General features: G+C 51.6%; 1 long non-coding RNA gene across 1 annotated transcript; it reads left to right on the top strand.

Moving 5' to 3' along the window:
* Positions 1-2,153: 2,153 nt before the first annotated feature.
* On the top strand, positions 2,154-11,298 carry LOC126961120 (uncharacterized). Its single transcript, XR_007728189.1, has 3 exons — positions 2,154-2,175; positions 2,351-2,468; positions 2,786-11,298. It is a non-coding gene; the product is annotated as an uncharacterized LOC126961120 (long non-coding RNA).
* The last annotated feature ends 655 nt before the right edge of the window (positions 11,299-11,953 follow it).

Raw genomic sequence — 11,953 nt, 5'->3', positions numbered from 1 at the left:
CCCCCACTCCGTCTGCCTAAGCCGTGGAGACCGGGAGTGGACTCACGGCGGTGCCGGGATCCCCGGGGAGGAGGAAGGAGAAGAGGAGAGGGAAGGGGGCTGTGGAGTCAGGTGTCGATTTGACACCCGCGGCCGCCGAGCGGACTCTGCCCCGGACTGGTGCCGCCTGGGGGGCGTTCAGGGAGCGTGGGGCGCCAACCACTGCAGATGCGGCGGCGCGCGTGGGCTCGGGCAGGCACCCCCTTCTCCCGGGATAGAAACGGATAAACGGAAGCGCGTGTGAGTGTGGGGGTGCGAATCGCCACCTCCGGCCTTGGCTTTCCCGCTCTTCCGAGCTCTCCCACTTCTCACTTTCCCCAAATCCGCATTTTCCTTGGCACAGCTCTCCCCGAGCACGAAGGAGAGGGAGGTACCCGGGGGCAGTGAGAATGACGTGTGCTGGTGCAGAGGGGGTGGGGGTCTGCGGGCCTGGATCTGTGGACGGGCACCTAATCCTCTTGTTTTCGGAACAGTCAGCAGATGTGGCTTCCTTTACCTGAATAATCCGTTAAAGGAATAATAATTTTTAAAAAGGAGCTCGACCTCACCCAAAGAGGACGGCGCACGAGATTAGGGCTTGGTAAGGATAAATTAAAAGGCTCCCAATTCTCTCTGTCCCTCTCTGCCTTCCCCTCTACCCCTCCCCCTCCCTCCTCCACCCTCCCCACCCCTCCCCCTTCTTCCTCATCCCCTGCAATCCGCGCTCGACGCGAGTTCACGCGAAGGGCTGGATTTCCAGGCGGCTCCGCAACTTGCGCGGCGCGGTGTTATTATTCATCCGAGGGTGCTGCCTCCGCAACCTTTGCCTCCTGCGCCGCTCTCCTTCCCCAGTCCGCAGCCGCCAGCAGTGCAGTCCCTCCGGCACTTACGCTCTGGTTCACCAAGAGGAAGACTGATTTTTTTTTAAATCATGCTCATCATCATCATCATCATCATCACTTTCCTTATCATGGTTATCATTTCCTCCTGCCAGGTGGAGCGACCACCAGCGCCGGCTCGCCTCCTGCGCCTTCCCCAGCGAAGGCAGCAAGCAGTTCGGGCTTGGCCCGGGCGGCCGCTCCCAGGATGCTTCCCGCACCTCCGGCATCACCCCCTCATTCATCTGCCTGTATATTATCTCGATCCCTTTCATTTCAGTAGATCCACTGCCTTTGGTTGGGCTGGCTGAATCGCTGGGGACTGCGGCCAGTCTCTTAAAAAGGAGAACAAAAAGCCGAAGACCTTGTGTGGCCGCACAAAGCACCTTGGGCTCGGCGAGAAGGGACGCGCAGGAGCGCTGAACCCGGAACACGCGTGGCCGCTGCGGAAGGGCGTCCGCCCGGCGTGCGGACCGCTGAGGGTATTCGGGATTGAATTTTATTTGTCCTTGTTGCTTGCTTTCACAGTGTCGACGTAGGAGAGGTGTCGGGGTTGTTGGGGTCTCTTTTTTTCTGGGAGGGGTAGCTGAATTGTGGGAGACCAGGGTGCACTTGACTTGGCTTTCCTGCTACTCTGCCTTGCCTTCTCAAGATGCGGGGGTTGGGAAGGGGACAGGGGACTCAAGGCTTAGAAAAGAGAAGGAGCCCGCTGCTGCCTGGAGGGCTAAGGGAGTAGAGGGTGGAGGTGGAGTTGAGTAGGGATGGGCCAGCCGGAGGAGCACTGAGGAGGAGAAGGGGTCTTCTCCTGCCTCGGGTCCACAAGATGAGTTTTGCTGGGAATGAGAATTCGGGTGTCTGTGGATAGGAGCGCTGAGAAATTGATGAGAAATTGACATGTCCGTGCACATGCATGAGGCGGCGACAGGATTTGTGTGTAAACAGTGTGAAGAGGTGGAGGAGGGCATGGGGTGGGGGGAGTTAAAATAATGTCTTATTGTCCTTTTGGCTTTCGGGACTCTCATCCTCTGTCTCGCCCCCTTTTTTTGACCCAGGGATCCAGCCGCATTATACACGAGTGACCTTTTAAATCTACGTCCACCCTTTACCTGGTAAAGCCCGTTGACAGTTGGAGGTGGGGTGGGGAGAGTGTAGGGGTGCTCTCTCCCTCTCTCCCTCCCTCCGCCTCTCCTCCCTCGCTCCCCCCTGCACTCCTCTCTCTTCCTCCCTCCCACCTCCCTCGCTCCCGCCCTCCCTGCTGCATTTTGCATGAGCTATCTAGGTCATTAGCATTTTAGCGTATGCAAGACTTGACAAAGCTGATGAGGGGCCAGATGGGCCTCGCTCTTATGTTTTTTTTTTCTTTTTTTTCTTCTTCTTCTTCTTCTTCCTCTCTCTCTCTCTCTCTCTCTCTCTCTCTCTCTTCCTTTTCCCCCCTCCACCACTTGGGACCTAAGCGAGAGGACTGCAGCAGGCGAGTTCCGGAAAGCTGAATCCCCAGGTCCCGGCCCCGGACCGAGGCAGCTCGCCCCTGCAGCACGCCCGGCCCGGCTGCGCCTGCACTCAGCGATGGAGGTAAAGAGGCGGCGGCCGCGCGCCCTGCCCCGGCTGCCGCTGCCGAGCCCCTGCTGCTCTCCTTGTCCCTCGCCCTCTTCTTCCCCGTCCTTGCCCACTTCAGGTTCCTGAGCAAAGCAGAGGGCGACATGGGTGGGTGGGTTTGCTGCGCTGGGGCGAGGTGGGGTCGATGTTGTTTTTTCATTGTCTGGAGCTGCAGGGGAGGCGAGGCGCGGGGAAAGGGGCGAGGGGAGCCGGGGTAATTAACACGGGGGAGGCACCCCTCCGTCTCCCACTTCCACCCACACCCCCATCCCTCCACCCCCTCCGCTTTGCAGGAAAAAGCCTGGATGCGAAAGGATGGGGGAGAACAAAGAGCCTTTGGAAGACGTCGCTGTTATCTCATTGTCTGTGTGATTGGGGGAGCTGCGGCGGGGAGGATGCTGTGGTCCCTTCCTCCGGCGCTCCCCACCCCCATCCCTCTCCCCGCTGTCAGTGCGCACGCACACGCGCCGCTTTTTATTTCTTTTTCCTGGTTTTCTTATTCCATCTTCTACCCACCCCCCTTCCTTTCTTTCACCTTTCCTTCCTTCCTTCCTTCCTTCCTCCTTTCCTTCCTCAGGAGAAAGGCCTCTCTCTCCGTGTTCACAGCGGACCTTGATTTAAATGTCCATACAATTAAGGCACGCGGTGAATGCCAAGAATGGGGCTGGCTGAGCACCGTGGGTCGGCAAGGGCCCGCCAAGGAAGGAGCGACCGACCGAACCAGGCGCCCTCCGCAGACCTCAGCGCAGCGGCTGCGGGCGCGAGGGGAGGGGTTTCGAGCTCCCTCCGGCTGCCTGTCCCGCACCGGAGCCCGTGGGGTGGGGAGGTGTGCAGCCTGTGACAGACAGGGGCTTAGAGATGCAAACAGACTCAGGGAGAGAAACAGAAGCTGGTTCTGTGACAGAAGCAGATCTGTGCAGCACAGATGCGGTGTGCGTGGGGAGGGGGTCGCTTGGGAGCGCATTGCGGAGTGCTTGTGTGTGCAGATTTTTCTCTGGGCTCAGGACTCATTGTATGTGGGTCGACACTTTCCTCCGTGACTGTGTTTTTGTTCTGAGCTGAGTTTTTCGATTTGCCCTTAAAAAAATAATAATTTGGCATCCAGAGACTGGCAGACTGCCTCAGGGCCTGGACTGCGGATATATTGTGTTCTGCTTGAGGTTTGGGGAGGAGGGCAGGCGGTTGGAAGGGAGAGGGGGAGCTGTTTGTCACCCTTTGCTGTAGAGCTGAGAGCACCTGACAAGCTTAAGGAAGTCGCTAGGCTATGTGGACAAGAAGGAGCCAGTTCCCAGCGGGTTCACAAGCTCCATCGGAGCTGAAAGCCTGGCCATGGCTCTAAGGAGCACCTCGCGCCCTCCCTGTTGCTGTTATTGCAGTTTCAGGCAGAGATCCAGGAGCTGCAGAGGAAGGGAGAGGCACAATAACCTACATGGACCCAAGGGAGACATGTGTTCCTTTAAAAATGTGAACAGAAGGAAAAACAGAATGTGTGCAAGTGGGGGTCTGAGGAAAGACTGTTTTGAAAGAGGCTGTCAGGGAATGGAAAGGGTTAAGCTTTTCATCCTGAAGAACCTGCTTCCCAAATCAGGCCTTCCTCCCATCACTAGACCCTGAGCAGCAGCTGGTCCTAGAGACCCCCCTCTTACTGCGCTGCCACAATCTCATCCCATTTCCAGCTCTGTATTAACCACCAAGCTGCAGCGGATGGGGCAAGACCTAAGCTCATTAATTTCCAGGTGGAGGAAATGGAGGAGGGGCAGGTCCCTGCAGTAGAGGGAGGAGCAGAGAAAGGAGGCCAAGAGCTGGATCCTTCTGCCCAGGAAGCCTGCTGCATCCCTTCCCCCGAGCATGGCAGAGGCCTGGCTTTGCAAGGCCAAGGCCATAAGGGATGTTTAGGAGATTAATTTGATTCCTTACACAGTAATCAAGGCCTAAGAGTCTCCACTGAAGCTTACTGAGGACTTCTTTCCTCTCCAAAGCCTCAGTCTAGCCTGCTAAATAAATTAGTATTCAGTGATGCCTTGGATCAGGGCCCCTCCCTGGCCTCACTTCCCCCAAATATTTATTGAGTACCTACTATGTGTAATCCTTGTGTAATTTTTACCTCTTAGGCTCTTCATTTGCCCTCCTAAGGCAGTGTTTAGAGTCAGGCAGAGGTTAAGTGTGTAGCACCCCACCTAGATACTTCCAGAACCTTCTCTGGGTCTGCAGAATGTGGCACAACCTGCTTGCCCCCGCAGAGAGAAAGCTGCAGTGCACATCTTGCAGACTGCAGGTGCTGGGCTGCCTCTGGAGACCCAGAAGGCAAGCTTGGCTGCAGGACAGAAAGGGAAAACAGCTTCTCTCACCCCTGAGCCTTAACAAGCCTTGTCTATTTGCCATTGCCTTCAAAATATACCTCCTCTGAAACTAGTAGCTTTCTGAGTTCTGGTGTCCCCTTCGCCCTTTCTGGACAGGTTTGGGAAGAAGAAAGCAGTCAGTGCTGGGCCTTATTGGGGTGTAAAGCCCCTTGCTCTGCCCCCTCTGCTCACTGTGAAGGCTGCTGGATGCTTCTTTTAGGCATGGTTTAACCTTCTGATTACTAAAACCCTTGCCCCACAAATGTCCACATTGACGAGCCTCTTTTTGGTAATTGCTTCCCCGTAATTCCTTCAGAGGTTGCTGTACCCTTCGCGGATGTGCCCTCCGGTAAAATCTCCGGATGCCTTCCCACGTAATGCCCCTTTCAGATGCTTTAAGCTGAGAGCTTAAACCGCAGGTACCATGGCTGACGCCTGCTAGGTTTCTGCTGTGGATAATCTATGATGGGAGGGGCATATTTTTTCTTCATTACTTATGTAAACTCTTGTTCCAGAAAGCTTTAGTGTGTGTGGGAGTGTTCTGGGTCTACTAGGTCTGTGTGCAAGGGTGTGGGCATTTGCCTGTGTCCACTGGGTGGGTCTCATTACAAAATGTATGTTTATGTAGGGCTTTAATGGTCGAAAATGGCAAAGAGACGAATGGACCACTTGGCCCTGTGTATAATTGCCAGGCCCCTTCTGTGCTCAGATAAGGTGTCCAAGTGAAGGTCAGCCCTTCCCTTCTGTATTTGGGGCCTATTTATGCCACCAGTAATTTTACAAGAAACCTGGATATTTCTCCCCTTTGAGGGCATTTAACTCTTTAACATCTTCTCTCTTATTACCTATTTGAGCCCCTCTAGCTACAGTCTATGGCTTAAATGAAAGGGGAATTATATGGTTAAGAAAAAGTAGGACGAGGTTGAGGCAGTTTGCTGACTGAATATGTGAAGAAGGCCCTGATGGGCTCATATGCACCGCCGCCATCACAGTCCTCAACGTGATGCAAGCTTATATGATTCTTGAGGTAACTCTACCAGATACTTCCAGATTTAGAAATGTATCAAAGGAAAAATTGGTGATATTCTTCTTTCCCCTGCCAGAAACAGCCCAGATCTCCGCTTAAGCGGAAAAGAGATTGACCTTCTAACAGAGGCAAAGGTAAACTCCTGTAAGTTACTTCCGTTACCAAAGGGAGGGGGGCAGCTTTTGTGAATGTTTGAGGAGCTTTTGCCACAGAGATATTTGGAGGAGGGGTGTGCCCATATGCACACATACATTTTCCCACATAACCATATCCAATGCTAGCATTTAGAGGAAGGCATTTAGCCACCAAAAGTCCATCCACCTATGCTGCTTCCACAGGGAAAACATTTTCTCTTTCCTCCTCTTGAACTTACATAATACCCTCCTCCCATTCCAACCTTAGAATGGAGTCTTTTGGGGGCAGCTGCAAAGCATTCTCCCTAGGACAGATGGAGCCTCCCTTCCCTCATCTACTCTGTGGGTGGTTTCAGGGCCCATGAGTCAACATGAGTTGTGCTGGTGGTATGTGTGTTGGAGGCTGGGCTGGCTGATTCACAGTGACGAGGATGTCAATAATAACAATAATGAGAATGATGGTGCCCAATAAAGACTTTTTTCCCCAAATCCCATCTACAATTCTTTCATTGGGTGTTTTGCCAAGTCTTTCTCAATCTCATTTCAGCTTTTTTAAAAGAAAATGTATTCAATACTTAATTGCATCACAAATGTAGACATATAAGAAAAAAGGACTTCAAACGGAATTTATGGGAGGCAGTGTGTGCGGCTTTTTGCCTTATAGAGCTGTGTAGAAGGCCTGGAATGATCTTCCTGCAGCAAATTTAGATGGCCTTAAAAAAAAAAAAAAAAAAAAGAAAAGAAAAAAGAAAAAAAAATCGGGCCTTATTGAGGGCAAGGAATGTTCCAGGTCAGAATAAAAGTGTCAGCAACTCTCAATAGGTTCATCTTTTTATTTCCTATCCTTCTCCCTTTTGTCTTAAAATAGAAACGCTACCAAGACCTGAGGGACTGGGTCAGGGGCCGGGAAGCCCAGAAAACCAACTTCCAGAATCACTAAGAGCTTTCTCTCTCAAAATTACACTGGGAGGGTTCTTTTGAAATTCAAATCCAACCTGTTTGTTGCTTAAGCACACACAAAATACTGAGACCTGGAGTCCAGGAAGCAATACTTTGGCTGCAAGTGCATATTGCAACTTCGTGTGATGTCGCCAGGGCGGTTCTGCGTCGAGTTGCGGCTGCACGACTGTAGGCGCGGGCCCCACTTCGGCCCCTGCCGGCCCGGACTGCGCCCAGGGCTTCTCAGTGACTTGCTTCCCAGCACGCACGAGGCACTCTCGTCTCTTTCTCTTGGAATGCACCAGAGACTTCTCCATGGAGCAAGGAGAAGATGAGCAGGCGCTGGTTTCCCTTTTCTTTTTTGCTCCCATTTCCCAGTCCTGATTTTTTTTTTTTTTTTTTTCTCTTTCTCTCCTGAATCATGCAGACCTGGAACTCCTGAGATTCGGGTCCTCCTGCAGTTCCCAAAGCTTTGAACTCATCCGAGGTGTGGGTAGACGCGGGTTAGTCTCAGGTTCTTTCTAGGATGAGCCCCAGGCCCAAGTTCTAAGTCGAGGGGGAGGCGAAGAGGTCAGGGCGCCCCCCAGCTCAGGGCGACAAACGCCAGGGACTGTCCCGGGAGAGGTCATTTTTCCATTTTCCATGCACATTGATTTCACTCTAGCGCCAGATGGACACTCGACGGTCAACGTTAGAGATTATTACGGAGTCGGGGGCAGGAAGAGGGACGAATCGAGGCGAGGGTACATCCTCAGCTTCCAAGGGTGGCCGAGCCAGACCGAAGGCCTGGGCGGGAGGTCACGTCCTCCCCTGGCCACCCGCAGCGCTCCCCAGCCGCAGGCCTGGGCCTAGACGCCGCATCCTCACGGCCGTGCAGCAGGTCAGCCTGTGTGCCCGGGCCCGCAGTCCTGCTTCCTTCGTCCTCCTCTGGGCCTCTCTCCGATCCACTTCAGTACCTGCGGCCTTAAGGACCCCACCCTGCACCCCGGAAAGCCTCCGAACTTGCAAGGAAAAGGAGCTGGCAGGTGCAGCCTGGGAAGGGGTACAGACAGGGGGGAGGTTGGGAGAGGACCCCGCCGCGAAAGCGCTTGGGGGTTTGGAGTTTTATTTGCTGAGTCCGTCTCAGTGCATCCTCCTGAACTCCCCATTAGGACGCCCCGCCCATACCTCCAGCCTCCTCTCCCGGATAGCCCCAGTGACCCTGCCAGGGAGCAGGCATTTTCCCTCAGGACCCAGAGACGTGTCCTCGCCATCCCCAAACACCCTCCTCCCCCTCCCCCGCAACCCTCTCCACAGAAGCCAAAACCACCACAAAAATCTTCAGCCTGCAAGGAAAAAGACATATTCCTCCGTCGGCCTTAGTCAGCGTTAGTTCCAGATCCCACGCCGGAGGGGACCGAGCCGCTCGAAGTCGGTTGGAAGGAAGGCGCAGAAGCCTCTTTCTGTCTTCATGAATCTCCTTGCAAATGCAACCGCTGCTGCCATTAGGACGCGGTCTCTGTTTTCTAAAGAACTCGATTCCTTCCGTTTCCTCATCTGTTGGGTCCATCAGCGTGCAGTGAGTGATACCAGGTCCCTTTGGGTCAACAGGCCGTGCACCGAAACAACTTTCGGAGCCCTGGCCTCAAGGTCATGGGCCGGGTGGTGCCCGACTGAGGCTGTGCCACTGAGACCTTCCGACGTGCAGGAAGGTGCCCTGAGCTGCACAGGGGGCTTCTGTCAGCCCCCTCCCACTCTACACAGATTGATGTGGCAATATTTATTCCCATTTAATTGAGACACTGGTTTAATTTCAGGTTGCTTCGGCTTAAGGCCCAATGGGGTTTTCTGCAGCTCTTTTCCCCAATGCCTCTACAGAAATTAATTGCTGTTAATATCCAATTTTGGCTGTATTATTCGTTAGCCAATTATGTATCCCATAGCCCAGGCCCCTTGCTGCTTTCAGTCTCTGCTGGAATCAGCTCACACTATGCTGGGCTTCTGCTTTTCCGCTTTCCCCTCTATTCAAACTCTCTCCTCCCAAGATGATTTACCGGCCAGTCAGGCATTTTGCTTGTGTCCCAGTGCTGGCTGAGCTGGGGGAGGTGTCTTTAAGCCGTTTTCCCCCTTTTGAGGGAAATGTCTTCTTTGCAGTGGAAATAAATAATTTCCATTTAAAAAAGAATCTAAGCTTCTCCACTCTCTTCACTATCCCAAGGCTTGCTTTCTCTGGAGCCATTTTTGGAGAGTGGTTTTGCCTCAAAAGCAAGCAAGGTGCCCCAGCCTCAGGGCTCTCCTCCCCACCTCCCTAGAAGTCCCTCTGAGACTGTGTTAAAGCCACCACATACACATAACACCATAGATTCAAACAGTGTGCTTGGAGGATGTCATTTCACATTTCAAGGAGGGAAACTTGAAAAAGCAATTTGGGAAAAGCACTATTTTCAGAGATGAGGAGAGCAGCTCTCCCCTCCTCCCCCACAGAGGCCCTGGAAACCATTCCAGCCTTGCACTGCACAACCCTGCTCGATGGAGCTGATGCAACTGGGGGCAAGAGCCTTTAAAAAGTGTTATTTTGCCTTGGTTTTTTGTGCCTTGAGTTCAATGATAGACAGAAGCAAACACTTCCCATCACTGATGCTCTGGAAACAGAAACATACAAGTGAGAATCCTAAGGACAGCAGAGGCCCTTCTTTGTCTGCTTCCTGTCCTTCCCCCATTTGGAAAGAATGCCCCCCATGCCTTCATGTGCCCTCACACTTATCTCTAGTAGTTCTGTAACAACCTGCGCAGTGTCGGCATCAGAACCGAGTGCAGAGAAAACAAAAAGTCCAAGCCGCTGGCTTGGACTGCGGCCCCTACAGATGAAGCCCGAGGTGGGAGGTTTTCTTCTCTGCCTGGAAATCCTATAGTCAGATTTGTCGTAGGGGGGAGGTGGGTGGTGACTGTGGTGGAGGGCTGGGACATTGTTAAGAAGGTGCCTTACACAGAAGGCTCAATAAATACCACCCAAATTGGATGTAATTAAATTAGCAGCAGCTGTCCTGCTTTTCCTGTCGAAAAGCTACAATTAGGCATGAAGGCCTCTTGGGCAAAGGCTAGATAGAGTGGCATCCTAGGAAAGGAGGGGGCTAACAGTGTTTTTGGTTCATCTTCTATCCTCAGCCCCTGCCTAGCTTGTCCAGATGTGTGGAGTTTTCTTTTCTTTTCTTTCTTTTCTTTCCTTTTTGTTTGTTTGTTTTTTGTTTGTTTGTTTTTGAGATGGAGTCTGGCTCTGTCGCCCAGGCTGGAATGCAGTGGCTTGATCTCGGCTCACTGCAACCTCCATCTCCCGGGTTCAAGAGATTCTTCTGCCTCAGCCTCCTGAAGCGCTGGGATTACAGGCATGCATCACCACGCCTGGCTATTTTTTTTGTATTTTCAGTAGAGACAGGGTTTCACCATGTTGGCCAGGCGAATTGGTAATATTCCAAAAATATTACCAAAGGACTGCCTATGGTCTCGAACTCCCAACCTCAGGTGACCCACCCGCCCTGGCCTCCCACAGTGCTGGAATTATGGGCATGAGCCACCGCACCCAGCTGAGTTTTGTTTTCAAATAGTCCAAGCATAGTAAAGAACCCACATACTGTGCCCAGTCCCAGAGAGAATTTCTGGGAAAATAAGAGGAAAAAAGCCCCTCTTTTTTAGAACCCTTCTGCCGTCCTTTGAGAGCACTTTAACTTTCAAAGATCCTCATATTCAAATCTCTCTTGTCACCACTCCAATTCATATCTCAACCAAGGCCTTTCCCACTGCGGTATGCCCTCTAAACAAAACTAATAACAACAACAACAACAACAACAACAACAATAATAATCAACTTCTATTTCCTTCTCCTCTCCTTACCCCAGCCCCTTGAATATATCTCTATTCTCAATGTTCAAGAGGCATTAGGAGAAAGACAGTGAGGTTAAACCATTTCATACTAATACATGAGTCACTTCAACAAGTCTTTTAACTTCCCCAGAGATATTTAACATTTTAGAAGAGGTGTTGGCTGGGCACGGTGGTTCATGACTGTAATCCCAGCATTTTGGGAGGCCAAGAAGGGAAGATCACTTGAGCCCAGGAGTTTGAGGCCAGCCTGGGCAATGTGGCTAGACTCTATCTCTACAAAAAAAAAAAAAAAATCAAAAAATTAACCGGAGTGACGGGGCACAATCCCAGCTACAGTCCCAGCTACTCAGGAGGCTCAGTGTGGGAGGATCGCTGGAGCACCAGAGGATGAGGCTGCAGTGAGCTGTGTTCATGCCACTGCACTCCGGCCTGGGAGACAAGAGTGAGACCCCGTCTCAAAAAAAAAAAAAAAAAAAGAAAACAAAGAAGAAAGAAAGAAAAAGAAGAAAGAAAGTGAGAGAAAGAGAAAGAAGAAAGAAAGAAAGAGAAAGGAAGAAAGAAAGAAAAAGAAAAAAGTAAAAGAAAGAAAGAAAAAGAAAGAGAAAGAAAGAAAGAAAGAAAGAAAGAAAGAAAGAAAGAAAGAAAGAAAGAAAGAAAGAAAGAAAGAAAGAAAGAAAGAAGAAGAAAGAAGGAAGGAAGGAAGGAAAGGAAGGAAGGAAGGAAGGAAGGAAGGAAGGAAGGAAGGAAGGAAGGAAGGAAGGAAGGAAGAAAGGAAGGAAGGAAGGGAGGAAGGAAAAGAGAGAGGCACTTACCTACAAAGTCTAGTTGTAGGAGTTTCTTGTAAAGGCACCCAAAAGCAGTAAGGCAGAATCACATCAGCGCCTCCACTTTCTGCTTGAGGATAACATCATTGTTCTTTCCTTCCAGACACAGCAGTGCTCAGCCTTCCAAACATAACATAACAGGAAAACACATGTAAAAAACCCTAATGAATCCTCATGACTTGATGTGTCCTCTGCCTCCTCTATTAGCACCAATTGGTAGGAGCACCCCAAGCTTTTGCCAGGGACATCTGTGATGTTGGTACCTGTGATATCAGTCTAGGTCAAGGTACTGCATCTTTTGCAAATTTGAAGCCAGCCCTTTGCATAATCATGAATTCTG

This window comes from Macaca thibetana, chromosome 8 (genome assembly GCF_024542745.1).
Source record: "Macaca thibetana thibetana isolate TM-01 chromosome 8, ASM2454274v1, whole genome shotgun sequence".
NCBI classification, from domain to species: Eukaryota; Metazoa; Chordata; class Mammalia; order Primates; family Cercopithecidae; genus Macaca; species Macaca thibetana.
The sequence above is the reverse complement of the archived record's forward strand: the minus strand, read 5'-3'. Positions and strand labels throughout refer to the sequence as shown.